This window comes from Aedes aegypti, chromosome 3 (assembly GCF_002204515.2).
Source record: "Aedes aegypti strain LVP_AGWG chromosome 3, AaegL5.0 Primary Assembly, whole genome shotgun sequence".
In the NCBI taxonomy this organism is placed as follows: domain Eukaryota; kingdom Metazoa; phylum Arthropoda; class Insecta; order Diptera; family Culicidae; genus Aedes; species Aedes aegypti.
In genome coordinates this window covers 363,472,198-363,488,712 of record NC_035109.1, presented here as the reverse complement: position 1 = coordinate 363,488,712, position 16,515 = coordinate 363,472,198, and the positions used below count along the sequence as shown (strand labels likewise).

General features: G+C 37.0%; 1 protein-coding gene across 4 annotated transcripts in view; it reads right to left on the bottom strand.

Annotated features, from left to right (window-relative positions):
- Positions 1–15,653, bottom strand: part of LOC5566872 (tyrosine kinase receptor Cad96Ca) — a 64,394-nt gene extending 48,741 nt beyond the window's left edge. For 2 of the 4 annotated variants that reach the window (XM_021849665.1, XM_021849666.1), the window contains exon 1: positions 15,083–15,653. The gene's annotated coding sequence lies outside the window, so the exon portion shown is untranslated. Of the gene's footprint in view, positions 1–14,700 lie in introns of all 4 variants that reach the window. The other 2 variants (XM_021849669.1, XM_021849668.1) reach the window with 2 other exon arrangements.
- Between the last annotated feature and the right edge of the window lie 862 nt (positions 15,654–16,515).

The following is a 16,515-nucleotide window of genomic DNA, read 5'->3' as shown; positions in this document are numbered from 1 at the left end:
ACGGCTGCACCAAATTGCTTCATTTTTTCATAGCATACTCGCATTAATATATCATTTCGACGAGTGCATTTCCGAATACGATAAAAATTCTGTAGCCTGAAATATTTACGTGGGTTATGGCTACGCGTTGGTCCCCCAAGGAATTTTGGAATATCTCCGGATCCAGATGACCAATTACCAATATCGACACATATTCGAAAACCAGAAGAGTTTTTTGAGAACTTGTAAAAGAATGGTGCAAAAATATCAAGGAACAAAAAAAGTTATCGCGATTTGAATATTTTTTAAGCGGTAAAAAATGAAGCTGCCGGTAGAGGGTTTAATAATACATGCTGAGAAATTTGTATTTAAAATGAAACCTTTACACGTAATTTCAGCGTGGCATTACATTTGGCAGAATTTGAATTCAAACGGGTGTTTTGGTGTTATGAAATAGCGGTGAGCGTTTTGCCGTATTAGTTGACCGTCAATAAGCTTTATAAGGACAAATTCAATACTTTCCTCGCATGGCATACGAACTAAGGTTGTGCTCAAGATGACTCTTGGTGATAATTTCAGATGTTTGGTTATTCATCTACCTGGAAAGTCACATATAAATTCGCACAAAATTGCAGCAAAAACAGCGAAAAACTTTGTTTTTTTTTATGTTTTCTGCGATTTAATGCAGAGAGTGCGCGTGGAAGTCCAAGCAGTCCTGTTGCGTTCTGCTGGGCAGTGCGTCGTGGAACTCCAAGCAATCGTGTTTTTGTCGTGGTGTCGTGTGTGATTCATGTTGTGTTCAGTCGAGGTTAGAGTACCAACTGGTGAGCTCGTTTCATGCTTTTAATAACACATTTTTTTGTTTATCGTCGCAACGTAACATTAGTATAATGTTCAAACAAACTATGGACTCTTTTATTAATAAAAATAACCTTTGAATAGTTCGATATTTTGAATATCGACGTATTTCTTCAAACTTCTACTATTATATTTCCGTTGCAAGACAAAAATGTAGTTTTAAGTAAAAATCGTTTATTTTCCTCTCTATCCATGGATCGCATCACCGACCAAAAGTGACTCCCAGATCTTTTTCCTCTCTTACTTATAAACACCCTTCCCGTAAAAATTGTGGAGATGCAGAGGTATTCTCGGTCTCTAGAAGCAACAATCATTACACCCTAACATCATTCCCCATCCCAACTGACTGTAAGGACTTGGCCGGCGCCGTTATTGATCAATAATATGAGATCTGCTAAAATTGCACTTCGAGAGTAAGTGGAAACTCCCATCCCTTATTCATTTGGATCGAAGTGCAATTCTTACCAGTTCTGACCAATCACGGAGTAGGAACCATTCACATGTACGGTCAGTCTATGCTATGCTATGTTTTCTGCGATTTAAAACATATAACATTACATACCTATATAAAAGCATTTTTACACATTTTTACATTTGAAAAAATGCATTCCAAAACACGTAGCTCGTTCAAATTGAGGGTGGTACACTTCGTCCCCTATGGAAAAATTATCCCCAGTTCCCCTAAGCCAAGATCAAACGATTGCCATTCACTTTCAATCGTCGTGGAAGAAAGACTACACTGCACCCGGAGGCAGCTAGGCGCAGCCAAAAAGTAATAACGCCACACCACCGTCGTCGCAAGGGAAGCAAAACACGAAAGACTTTCTCTTCCCAGCCGTGCAAGACCGAGCCCTGCTCACCGGCCGAATGGGTTTGAATTGCTGTCAGCCCTACATCACACTACTGCATAGTGGTTTCGTTTGCTCTACGAAACGGTCATAAATTATGTTACACAACATTCGATAAACATACTTGTTTTTTCACATATTTTGAAAACTGGAAACATTGTTCACGGTCTTGATATAGGTATCTCATGGACGTGTACATAATTTATTTCTATATTCTAGAAATCGTAATTGATACACATAAGCATATGGGTTCGTTTTTAGCCTAAGGGTGGAACCACTGTGCACCGTTAAGAGTTTGTTAGTCCTCAAGAGCTGCAGGTTATTGCGTGTTTGGAAACTGGAATGGATTTTTTTTCGCTGTAGCCGTGATCTGTGGGGAATGGATGGGTTCTGCTGCTACCAATGGCCTTTTCCCTCCAGTTGTCTATTATGTCAATCAGAGACACAGGAGGAAATGTCTCGCATGGAACCTTACTGTGATGTCAGTTGAGTAGCGTATGAATATTTAAATGATAATTATAAATTTTGGAAATGCGTGTTTCCGTTGTTGAATGTGGGTTGACATGGGTTTTTCGGTAACAGTTACGTTGATGTTATCGCCTTGGGGACATTTTAACCGGACATACTGTGGGTACTCTGGTCGACTGTCATTAATTTGTTTCTCATTTTATTGTATATTTAGTTTAGGGAACCTTATATCACAAAGCAACTCATGTAAAGAAGGCTGTTAAAGAATTTATAAAGTAATCCTTACAGAAAGCCGTATGTCAGGATGAATACCTGTAGAAATTATTCGAAGAATCCCAGTAAGTTTGCTCGGAAAGATTCTCGGTAAAATCCGTAACGAAACTCCTGGAGGCCAATGCCTAGATAGTTCCTGGGGATTTTTTCGTTTTTTTTAAATGTTGTCATTTTTTAGAGCTGAATTACCTACCACGCAACCGAAACGTTATTTGGCGTCTAGTTCTAAAATTGTCAAAAATATACCAAATTCGGTAATCTTATTCTTAATCTTTAATCTTCGAACTAGAATCTTTGTGTATAATGTCTTGTACAAAGATCTTTCAGGCGCAAGGGCCATCACCTGATTTCCGTTTCAATTGGAAGCAAGATCCCATCGTTGAGAACCACTTCGCTTAGTGACGGATTTTAGCAACTGTTCGCTAATTAACGAAACCAGCTCACCGTGTGATGATCGCAATGCCTTTCTTTTATTTTTCCAAGATCATCACGGTATTAAACTCTCGTTTGCCATCCATCGGTACGGCGCATCTTTGTTGTAGGTAGGTAGGTAGGGTAATCGCTCCCTTAGTGGACGTAGCTCAAATAATGGAGGTAGTGTGTTTTGACATGTTTTGCTCTAACAAAGGACTGCGTGATATTTTTCTATGATGTAAGACGCGATATTGATATAAAATATAATAAAAGTAATCGAACATCATTTATTAAATTTAATCTTAAAGCTACTCAAAACAATTAGTATGTTTCAAAACATGGTGATGCACCAGTACCCATAGTAGAAAACCCCATAAGAAATCAAAGGATTGGAAAATGGAAGCAACAATGCAATGCTACTTTTGAAGGAACAGTGTTCCTATTATTGGTGCCAGGATTTTTGCATGGAAATTTTAAATGGATCGTAATTTTCATACATTTGAATGCTCAAAAGATTTGGAATGTATCGACTGATACATCAACATCGCATATTTCATGATGCAACTTTAGCTGTTTTCCCTTAGGTCCACAACTAACGGTACATTTTCCCTACGTATTTGGAACTATTGGCTGGGAAACGCTCGTTCGAGGTGATGATGTTTGTTCGCTTCACTGATGGGCTTTTCCCCGGCCGCGTCGCGGTTTGTAGGGCAGTGAAAAGCAAAAAGCAAGCTGCGCGGTTTATTGTTTGGTTTTGCTGGTGGCACAAGGCGACGGACGCGCACAAACTAGAGCATATCGGAAGTGGTTGGGCAGTAAATGAGCGGCTTGTTGTGATGGGAGATGATCGGCCGCGATGTAGATTACTTGACGGAAAGTTTTTGTTCATGAAAGCTCGTTACCGATTTATAGTAAGTGGATATTGTTAACTGCTTTCTAAGGTGTTAGTTTGAGATAGATTTTCTTCTTTCTGGCGTTATGTTTCTACTTAAACAGATCTTGGTTCTCAGATTAGTGTTATACTGGTGTTATACCGTTTTGTCTCAAATTTCGAAGACTCATATTCCGAGCTCTCGGTTTTGGTATGGCGATTTGGTTGAAATGTTTCGCTGAAATATGTCATCAAATTGCCAGAAAATGGCAGTCATTTGGAATTCAATTTTAATGTTTTCGAATTTATTTTATAGGTACCTCAGAAGTAGTGATCAATCTCTAGCTCGAGGTAAGTAAGACTAATTTTGATTAATTTATTTGCGAATTTATTAATTTCAATACGATTTATTCGTGCTGTTCGGAATTTGAATCAAGGTGTTCGGTATATGAGACCGAATGAACACAGTGTTCGGCATTTGAATCAAAATGCAGCTAATCTATGCCAATCAGATGCATTTGAAGGCACTGTTGGCCTTAAGTGTTCGGAATATGAGTCAAAACGGTATTAACTAAGAGTTTATTTCTGTCAATGGCACATTGCCGCTATGGTTTTGTGAGTTTGACAGAACAGCAATGCTGTCACAATGCTGAATTCCATATACGGCGGCCTTTTTTTTTTTTGATGCGGAGAGTGCCGAAAAAGTTACTTTAAATAATCCATTGATCATTTTTGTATTCGTATATCATATAAAGAGCACAAAAATACTCTGTTCTGGAAAGTCTAGAAAAAATCCTACCCGAAAAGATCTTTGACCGACTTGATGCAACCCTAGGCTCTTAACAGTAGTTGTGCGTTTACTGATATTCGGGCATGAGAGTTTGTAGTTTGCATTTAACTGGGAGCACATTTTTTTTTGCCATTTTGTTTAGCTTAAATTGTAGTGCGTCCTGATTCAACAAATTCAATGATCTTTCAATCAAGGTGGTTCAAAAAATCACCCATTGAATTTTAGGAATTTGGCAGATTGAAATAGATTCGGCGGATGGTACTATGCCACGTGCAAAAGTTTTGTGGAAACATGTTTTGGAAAGTGATAAAAGTGTTTTTTTTTCTTTGCGGAGATTGTATTTAAGATGGTTGGTGTTGCTAGTGGTTACGCTAGATGCTTGCTAAGCTTCCCGGATAGTGAGTGCGTGATAGTCTGATTCTGATAAATTAATATGAGAAAGCATATGAAAAGAGCTTTTACAAGTGCAGAAACCACATTCGGTGAAGACCATTGTACAGCAAAAAGTTGAATATTACAAATGAAAACCAGTATTTTATTACGTGTTTTGACGACAGAAATCACCATTTGTGCATTCCTGCCGTGAGATGGTACAGACGTGGATTTCATTTCCCAACAAAATTATTGAAACGGCTACTTTACTCGACGTTAAAAAACGAAAGGATGTGGTGAGCCTGTTCCGATTAAACTGCTTATTTTTTAGCTCTTTGTGTGTCATGGGGTAGGTTGAATCTTCTCGTTTCAGAGAGCAAGTCATGGCGCTTAAACCAAAACTTATTAGCTAGGGCACAAGGGGTAAATACCTGTGCCTCATCCCTGGATGGCAAACACGCATGGAGTGACATTAGCTTTCTTAGATTAGCGGAATTTGGGGCAAGTTTGCCACCTTAAGCAAATTGTTCTCTAACTTTGCCTAAAGCTTATAAAATCCACCAGTTTACCCTCATGATGTTAGTTTCACATCTTTTCATAACCACTGTGTCATTTAAAAAAAAAATTTCAAAAAGCATTAGTTTTGGAGTATCTCAAATACCAACCAAAATAACCTATTTTTCGACACTATGGGGCAAGTGTGACACCCATATGGGGCAAGACGGCCACCGAATAAACATCGCATGTAATTCTACTTGTGATGAAGTTTTCTTTATTTCCTATTAATATTAGTAACAAAGCAGACGCTAATCGATAATTTGAAAAATAATTGTAAGTTTACCGTAATAGGGGGATGCTTTATAATAAGGTTCAAAACATGCGTAACTCCCTATTACTCAATTCGAATAACTAAAATGGTTATTTTTGTCTCCATTTAATACAATATATGTATTACCCTTATATTACGACGAATATGTTTACAGTGATACCTCTATGAGTCGATGTTCCATGCTCGATATCGACTAATGGAACCACACTAAAAACATAATTTCATGGTTACTATGATGGTCCCTAGAAGCAGCTTTCCCAAGAATTGCTGTTCCATGACTCGATATTCCCATGAGTCGATGGTCCCTTCAATATCGACTCATGGAGGTTTCACTGTAATATAAAACTAGATCAGCACTAAATAACGGTAAAATATTGATGAAGATATGTAAAACGGTACTTAATAAGCCGAAAAACATGTTATTATTGAATATTTTGAGAAAAAATCACTTTGGGGGACAAACATGTCAGTTATTTCCCTACTATACTTCCGAAACTACTACTGGTGCCTCATTTTGGTTTATTATTATGATATTGTTGATGATGTTTACATTTTTATATATTTCAATCCAACAATTTTTGTTTACCAAATAGGTGGCACACTTGCCCCAATAAGTATACATTTCAACCAAACTGGATTTCGTATGTAAAACGAAATACTTTTTTTGTTCCAATTCCACAATAACTTACACATTTAAATAGGTTCGCGATGTACAGTACGTTAGAAAAATCTTGTAATAATTTACCTTTCACCATGCTATTTAGAAACAACGGAATCTTATAAAAATCCACTCAAATTTGGTTGTTGTTGCACAAATCGATGTAAATACGTGAAAAATAGAGCAATTTTCATCATATTTTCATCATTGTATTATAACTATAAGGGAACATATTGTTGAGCTCAAAGAGAAAATATATATTGTACTTTTTATAAAAAGCAGGGGTGGCACACTTGCCCCAAAGTCCGCTAGTCACTCTCAAAGATACTAGAAACATACACTCAATTACAGTATACCAAATTAAACATACACTAAATGTAACTCCAGCAGGCTTCTGGCACCACAATACTACCCCATGGGAAAAAAACGAGCCACCATCTTCGGTTCCCACTGGGAAGTGGTTCCCCAAGACAGTTCAATGTTAGTAAACAACTAGTCGTTTCGGGACAAACAATCTAGAATGGCGAAATAGAATGTGTGAGAAAAATGTGTTTAATACTAATCTATGCTGATTTAAACAGACACACAGTTGGAAACGCTTGAAATATTTGATTCTGAATGAAATTTTTTTTTATGGTGAGCCTCGAAAACAGATTGATGAAATGGAAAATTATTATTGATACGATTTGGCCGAAGTGAGTATTTACTCTTGAGTTTGATGCTCACTACAAAAACATGGCTACTTAGCAGTAGGCTGAACTCCAGTCGCATCTCGCTTTAGTGAATCCTACACCATTACTCTTAGCACCATCGAACTTCTTGACATCTAGGGGAACTTACGTATTGTCGGCAGCCTAAGCAGCTGAACTTTTAAGAAGGCAATTTTACGCAACAATGGAACACAACAATTAGCAGGAGACACCTGAACTGCACTTGAGCACTCTTCGTTTATTGATGGTTATACATAAAACACTATTTTGTTGTCTTAATCTTCTATTTTTCCTCACCAAAGTCACGAAGCACTTGTTCTTTTATCGGCAATGCAATTACTATTGTCGGCAACAAAAATGTTCACTTCGGCAATCCAAAGCTGCGCAAAAACTAGTTTATGTATTGGTAACATTTCGTATTTGTTGACAATTCCTGAAATTAAACGTCACTCAATATGTTCTACTCGTTGAAAGGGCCAATGCAGAAAAATACAGACTACACTGAGAAAAGTATTGCAGTTAGAAATAAAATAGCGGAGATTCAAATTGAATACACAACGCCACTAAATTAATGCAGACTAAGGCGCCGTCCACATATTACGTAACGCTCTAGGGGGAGGGGGAGTAGGCTCAAACGTTGCGGCTCAAACACATTTTTTTTTCATGCAAAGACCGTTGCGGAGGGCGAATGGTCGAAAATTGTACATTTTAACGTTATGGACACTGCCTAATTTCATTTTCATTTATTTTATCGAATAAATTTTGTATTCAATCTCACTATGACAGCATTTCTGCTCTAAAAATTGCCATGTCATGGTAATAAACTTGCAGCAGGTGCGAATCCAACCTAGAAGTTGCAGCGTGACGTCATGGTTAATTGATTCATAATATTGTGCTCTGCAAGTAAAATCCACGGAACGCGATTATCGGATTACTTGAATTCCAGAGTTGCGTTTGAACGAGTTACATGCATGCTCCTATTTGCTACTCGCACATGCGCTACAGTCTATTTAGGGTGCGGTTTATTTTTCAAAAGTTCTCAAAACCAAAAATTCGTGTACTCTTCTGGATTCGAATCATATTAGTAGAGAAACCTCGAAGTTTGAGCCAAAAATATTAAAATTTAGAGGTGCAAGCGTCTTGGAGGTGAATTTTCAAGTTATAAAAAATGGCCTTCAGTGAAGTCACCATAACTTCGGTAATTTCAGCACCATTACCTTAAATTTTTTTTTATTTTTGAAAACTTTGTAGAACATCAAATTTGTGTAAAATCAAAACTAGTTTCAATAAAAAGTAGTTTACTCCAATTTTTTTTTATTTTACTGAAAAAATATCTTTGTTTGACCATAACTTCATGAATACTCAACCGATTCCGAATCTTTTTGCATGGTTTTGAAGCTTATATAATTGTGTTCAAACTTTGCATACACCGCATTTTACTGTTTTGACCAAGTTATTCAACATTCTAATTTTTATCAGTTAAACAATATTCTTAAAGCTGAAACTGGTTTTTTTTTATCTTTATTAACGAGATTTTTAACCCTGGGCTAGTTCATCTCGGGACCAACGGCTTTACTTCCCTTCCGAAGGAAGTCGTCACTGAAAAAATTTTAGTGACTATCTCGGGGGTGGGATTCGATCCCAGGTCCTCGGCGTGAGAGGCGTGTGTTCTAACCACTACACCAGGTCCGTCCCCACTGAAACTGGTTTTCTTTATTTGTTAAACCTTTGAAAAGGACTTGGCAACATTTTTTAAATAAATTTGAAACAATGATATATTTGCACATGTTAAAAACAAATACACTATTCAACTTGTAATTCAAACAAAATGCTTTAGAAACATAAGTTTTATATGAAACATGTAGTATTCGGCAAAAAAGCTTAAAAAATCCAAAGAAATTCGATTTTTTCTTTAAAAAAATCATGTTTTTGGGTAGTTTTTGTTACAAAACTAAGCAAGTTCCTTGGTTCGATTCCAGGTTGCCGCGAAAACTGAATTTCAATCCAATTTCTTGTGGCGAATTTTCATATGGGGTTCCTATGTTTATCGATAGTTCGTTTTCCTGAGTGTAGTTTATTTGGCCCAATGTCACCTTCTCGAAGGGGTCTCGAACAAAAGTTTCATGCTCACTAGCGCCACTAGGAGGCAAAATTTTGAATCGCATAGCTTTTATAAAGATAGCGCTTGTGCTTCTGAATAACTTTGCCGAAGGCGCCATCTCTCTAAGTGGTCAGGATCCTGAGACATCTGCAAAACAAAAAATATCGTGCTTACTAGCGCTGCCTGGTGGAAAACCTTATATCTTTTGACAAAAATAATGATAGCCCTGGGCAAAATTTTGAATCTCATAGCTTTTATAATGATAGCGCTTGAGCTTCTGAACAACTTCGCCGAAGGCGTTATTTTTCTAAGTGGTCAGGATCCTGAGATATCCGCAAAACAAAAATTCTACGCTCACTAGCGCCGCCTGGTGGCCAAATCTCGAATCTCTTGGCCAGAATAATGATAGTCCTTGAGCTACTGAACAACTTTGCCGAAGACGCCATCTTTCTAAGTAATCAGGATCCTGAGATATCCGCAAAACAAAAATTCTACGCTCACTAGCGCCGCCTGATAGCCAAATCTCGAATCTCTTGGACAGAATAATGATAGTCCTTGAGCTACTGAATAACTTTGCCGAAGACGCCATCTTTCTAAGTGGTCAGGATCCTGAGATATCCGCAAAACAAAAATTCTACGCTCACTAGCGTTGCCTGATAGCCAAATCTCGAATCTCTTGGACAGAAAAATGATAGTCCTTGAGCTACTGCATAACTTTGCCGAAGACGCCATATTTCTAAGTGGTCAGGATCCTGAGATATCCGCAAAACAAAAATTCTACGCTCACTAGCGCCGCCTGGTGGCCAAATCTCGAATCTCTTGGACAGAATAATGATAGTCCTTGAGCTACTGAATAACTTTGCCGAAGACGCCATCTTTCTAAGTGGTCAGGATCCTGAGATATCCGCAAAACAAAAGTTGCATGCACATGCATGGATTTAATTTTGTTTTTGTTTTTGAATATCACTCTCCGAATATGGTTCGATCAGCTAATTCGGATCAAAATCCAAACCTTGCCAGTAATTTTTAAGGTTCATATTCTTCTCAGTGTATGAGAAAATCAGAATAGACCCTTTTCAAATCTACTCACTTTTGATTTGACACAATTACATCATCCACTGATTGCCTGTAGAACAACAGGAGTGTTGCCAAAATAGTTAACCTATTAAAAGACGTATATTTATATGTTTCTCAGTATTTTGAAGTTTATGCGCTACAATCTTCAAATAAGGAAGGCATTGAAAGACTCAATTATTACCCATGCATGCTTTGTTGCATAATTCCAATAAATTAATTAGTTGTGTTCGATCTTTTCTGTGAATTTAAATCGTGAATAATAATTACACCGCAATTGAATATGGTTTTCTGGCAACCTGGTGCAGTAATAAAAAGTGATTGCCGAGGAAAACAAAGTTCATTAATTTTTACTTGTGATTTGAAGCCTAAAAATTAAGTATTTTCGAGTGCTTTATAGACCAATCAAAAGTTTAATTGTGCATAAGTGATCGGTGCGTAGATCGAAGTGGTGAGTTTTTCCTAAGCTGTTCTTGTGTTGTTCTGTTCGGCAGCTCACGAATGACGATGATTTCGTAAGCATTTATTTCATTTAATAATAAAACCCATGTTATATAATATTTTCGTCAAGAATGTGATTTATATGGAAGATTATCGTTCAAGGAACATGTTGAGTCCATTGATGGTAACCCTTGTTCCGTAGATAAAATCTAACAAGGACGATAAGTTAGTGTTGCCGAAAATACCCTCAGGGTGCCGAAGCCATCATTTACCCTATTAGGCAGTCGGTAAATTGCTGTCCTCTCTTCAAGTAGGTGTCATATCATCATTATACTTTCCTTTCCTGGTAACGGAGAAGATGGACGTGGCCAGCAATGAAAATTTCCATATCTTTTCATCTCTGAGCTATTTCTTCCAAAATAGTTTTCCATCGCCAATTGGAATAACAAACACAGCTCAGTATGCAATTACGAAATACTTTGTTACCACGCAATGCAACACATCGATTATTGAATTTGAGTTCAGATTCTAACTGTTCTCTCAAGATTAGGGAAATAGGGAGAAAAAACTATATGCATTTTCTTAATTAGGTTTTCAATCGATTATTCCTTCTCATTCCTCAGCATTTGCAGCACTCGAGTATTGGAGGATGCGTTAATATTTTCTAAGAATCAAGGATTAGTCTCAAATCTCTGACTTCGATAACGGCCGTAAAGGAGATAAGATTAGATGCTGAGACGAGACTCCTGGAGACGGTCTTCTTTTTCTGTGATTGCTGAGTTTTTTTTCTTATTCCACTCTGAGTTTTCATCAATCATGGGCAAGCCGTTCAAACTCTCACATGAACATCACAGCAAAAAATGATTGCGTTTGCATCACACCGAAGCATAAACAGCCTTTTGAGTAAAATTCCACGCTAGCAAACGTAGCAGACATTAGAAATAACAAGCCTTGTGGTTACATTTATCAGCATCTTTGGAAAACTGCTCGGCTGACTGGGGATTTGAATAACAGGTTATTTTGAATACAATACTTTTCACTTTTTCAGTCAAACAGCGGGCTGCATTTGACGTTTCGGAATCTGGGCTGCATATGATGTTGATATTTTTCCTCTTCGCGAGTCTCTCTCAGGTTAGTTGTACAAGTTATCGTCTCGTTTAGGCAATTTTTGTTTGATTTGCTGCGATTTTGTATCTTGTATTTGTTGAAATGTTGAGTGAAAAAGTTATTTATTTTCTCTGGGATTTGATGAGCGCATAACACATCGATTATTGTTATGAAAAATGTGGTTCACACTTGGGTTCATATTATTCATAGGTTCAAGAACGTAAGGTGCAACTAAAATGATGTGATTTATGACTTCGTCGACTTTGTTAGCAAACAGATTCCAAATTTATATTAGGGGTATTCACTTAAAGCTGCGTAACTACGGTTCTGCGCAATATTGGCACATGAAATATTTCAAATGAAATAATTCCTCTCTTGACTGTGACAGTTGACAAATGACGAATTTATAATCTAGTTACCCAACCAATAATGTTTCATACATTTGTTATTGTTTGAACTTTGATAAATATTTTTTGAGGTGAATGTGGATGAGTTGAATAAACCTACCGTGTTTCCAATTTCTGTTTCATTGGGAACAAATTTTGAAAAACTTGTCAAAACAGCTGGTAATACCTAGAAATTATAATATTAAAACAGATTTTATGCTGTAGTTACTAAAAAACGATATAATAAACTCTCAATATAATTAACAACGAGTAGAAAGAGAAAGTAACGTAAGGAGGTAAAGAACAAGTTTAGAGAAAACGTTTGTATGGAAGTAAGTAGTATGTTATGTATGTACGTTTAGGATTCATGAAAATAGAACGATATTTCCAGATATATTTCAACGTGGACAAAACAAAATAGGATGGAAAATACGTCTGTGGTATTTTGTTTCATAGTGCTTGTTATTTAATGTGATTTATTTTGATACAGTGTTTGAATCTTTGATGTTGTGTTAGATTTACCATAGATAACAGACGTTCAAGTCCGATTACAAAACTGTGTAAAACAATTAACGGTAATTTCACATGGCAACACAAGCAGCAACATCGTGGAGGCACTGGTATAGCTAAATCCCCATAACGATGGCATTGGTGAATATGAAACATTTCAAGATATTTATATTTACCACTGATTGACGCAATACGCAGTGTGGCGGCGCTAGTGAGTTCATCGTTTTTCAGCTAGAATCTTTACACAGGTTTTCAGAAGATTTGTGTTCTAGCATGAATATCTGTGGACTTACTGTGAAATGTGATGAAAGAGAAGTAAAATTGTATGTGCTAATTTTGAAATTTGCTGACAAAAATGTCCTGGTGACAAACAAAGTAAATTCTGCAGTTCTTGTTTTGTTTGGGCAATTATTGTGCTTCAAATTATGTGTTATCAGTTTCACCATCATACAATATCATTTGATGAACAAATTAATAGAGAAAATTAAATTTGGAAATGTAGAATTGGGGCAATCAGGCAATGCCGTATTAAATGCTGATTGAAGATAATTAATCTTTTTTCGCTTTTATGGTAACCAAGCAGCATTCATCCAAGTTTGACAGTATTTGAACACTTTTTCCATCAGAAATAAGTATTTTTGAGTAATAAATTCGCAATTTTAATGGTGTGAGCATTCAGTTTACATGCTAATGGTATTATTGCATCTTAAGAGCATGAATACTTATTTGAGAGGTATAAAGAAGGTAAGTTATCAGGAGTCAAGGGGAACTCAATTGCACAATGCGAATGAAACGTGTAAATTTCTGAGATATATAATGCACTTAATTGGAATGAATATTTACCTGATATGTCATGTGAACTTCAGTTTTATGACATGTAATCCAGCATGATCCTGTTACATTACGTGACATATAAAACATATTTACATGATCTCAGACTTAAATTTACATGACTTCATGTATACATCGCATAAATGAAGTTTACATGACGTGTATTCTCCATTATTTTTAACAGTGTGGTTTAAAAACAGCTTTGTCAACAAGGTGTATTATATCAATCTTTTATCATAGCGGTAACAAATAGGTGTCATTCAGCAACTACAAGCGATTAACATAGGGTGTTGTATGCTGTAATAAGCTGATATTGTAGCCATAAAATTTAGACTTTTTATTTTGTCACTTAAAGGTTTTGAAGATATAAGAGCCCAATTGCAAAATATCATCTTTCAGCAACGTTAAATTTCGTCTCTAAGTATTATAAAACGTAACATTCAGAAAACATTAATAAATCCACACGAAAGCCAAAATTTTCTCGAGTTGTTACTTGAATGGACAAGTAATTCTTCAGTTTAGTGCTTTCAAAACATAGGAGTACAAGTCGGCCATAGTGACGATCATCTTTGGATTCCGATATGTTTCACTTTAAGAAGCACACAAAAACGTAGAATTCTCTCAACTTATCAGAGTGGTCATCCAACTTTTCATTCTTTTCATCTCCAAATGTCGAAAAGGAAAAGACAAAGCCAGATCTGAAACTTTTGTCTTAGGTAACGGACGATAGGAGGCAATCCTCATGCAATAGTCTACACACCAAATTTTCGTTCCTTGTTTCAGCAATTTCGTTTGCTGAAACCAGTTCAGCAATGCATAGTTTTACTGATTTACAGTACCATTGGATTGATTTACTGGAATTCAGCAATATAATTTGCTGGTTACGAAACTTTTTATTGTCATTGTCTATGCAGAAAATGGGACTTCACTACTTTTGAAAAGTATCATCTTGGTTTTCAATGGCTTCAGACATGATTCATTGGAGAGTGTGATGCTTCGCCATGTGATTCACTCGTATCACTTCGAGAAATCCCACAATTGCGCAGAGGCTTCATGTTTGTTTCCGGCCAGTTAAACATTGTCACTCTGGCTGCAGAGGGAGACCTTCTACCATTACCAACTGCCACAGCCGTTCATAGTTTGCGCCAACTTGTTTGCATTACACAGCAACTTTTCTTACCTTCTCAGTGTCGGAATGTATAGGAATAATATAAATAACAAACACGAGCAGCGGCTGCAACGTTCCTCCCGTGCCGACGAAGGGTACTAACTTGTGCATTTAAAGTACGGCATTTCACGTCGATTTCTCTTTTCTTATTTTTTATCTCTGGGTAAACCTACTAACCACCTTCACTAGTGGTCTGCAAGTTTGTAGCTCTACCCGAAGTAGCATTTTTTTTCTTCTACCGACAATCCGCTAAAACTCTCAAAACATCAATTTCGCAATCCATCAACCGCTAAAAGAATTTCACTTCCATCATCATTTCGCTGCCGCTCGAAATTCGATTCCAGTTTGGAAATAATTACACTTCTTCAAACCTACATGCCCCCATGTCACTTACATTTCACTCAGCACAATCAGCAGCCAGTAGAGAGTTCATTCATTCTTTCTCTCGCGCTCGGTACGCCGTCAAACGTGACAATTGCGGAACACAATTAACCCTATAATTACGCCATTGTTGTGTTTTTCCTCTTTTCTCGCATCCCTCACTTTATCCCCCAAATCATCGCGAAAACGTGAAACCCATCATTCGTCTATTCGACTGTATAATAGCCGACCGTTGCTATTAGTTGAGCATGTAGTGGTCGTAATAATAGGCACTCTATTCTTAAATTTTTTTGCTTCCAGATGTTCAGGAATCTCTGCCCACACGATTCAGTCACTGATCGTCGAGTGATTTTAAGAGCACTGGTTCACTTCTCCATGCAGGGTTCCAATATAATTCACGATTTCGCGATCACTTTGCTAACACGCTCCCGGATCTCTCAATCTCACCTTCTAGTCTAGTCAATGGTATTAATTCTACACTAAAGCACTACGCCTCGGCTAAGCTCCACCGTTGGGGGGTTCGTACCGAATTCGCCCGATCGCGATCACTTCCAAACGACGACTGAACGGTGATCCGCACTATGGGCAGTGTGGTGAAATTGTGTGAATGGTGTGGAGTGGTTGAATGGATTGGAGGGTGCCTGTAATGATCATGCTCGTGCTGGTGGAGTCGATGGGGGTTCGTACTCCGAATGGTGGTTTCGCTCTCATTGAAGACATTTATGAGAGTAGACACGGGGACTATGTTGCGGTATTGGTGTGCATTTGGGCTTCTACGTGAGATGATGTTTGAACAGTGGTGAGTGAGTTGAATTGAGATGGATTTTGATGCACTGTAGAATACCGCGTTCAACTTACTAACTTTCTTAACTATTAGAATAAAGACTATTATATCGACTTATTTTAGGCTCATATTAACCTCACGTTTTGCTTTCTAACAATTAATTTGTTTTTCGCTATTGATTTCTAGTTAGAACATTTCTTATTCATTTATATAAAAGTTATAGATTTATACACCATCAGCTGACTCATTTCAAAATGATTTACTATTCATTCTCATTTGACTGCTGATTGGGTATCAATTCAATCGATTATTTACTCATTTATCCAGACTTATTAATCTTCGATTTATTCATTCGCGATACATCTATGACGCGTAGGTGGAAACCGCGTAATAAAAGTATCCGTAGGGAATAAGATCTAGATCAACTAATTACAACTGGTGCCCTATGATAAAATTCACAATACCGTAATCCGGGTTAACATTGATCATTTTTTGGGATATTTCTTAAATTTCTCATTTGAAAAAGCAAATGTCGCAAGTTTTATTAAATAGTACTGGCACCCACCGCTCGTGACTATATACAGTATTTTGTTTTTTTTTTTTATTTTTTCAAAGATTTGAGTATGTTTAAATAAATGTTTTAAGTGCCTTTTTGATTTTGC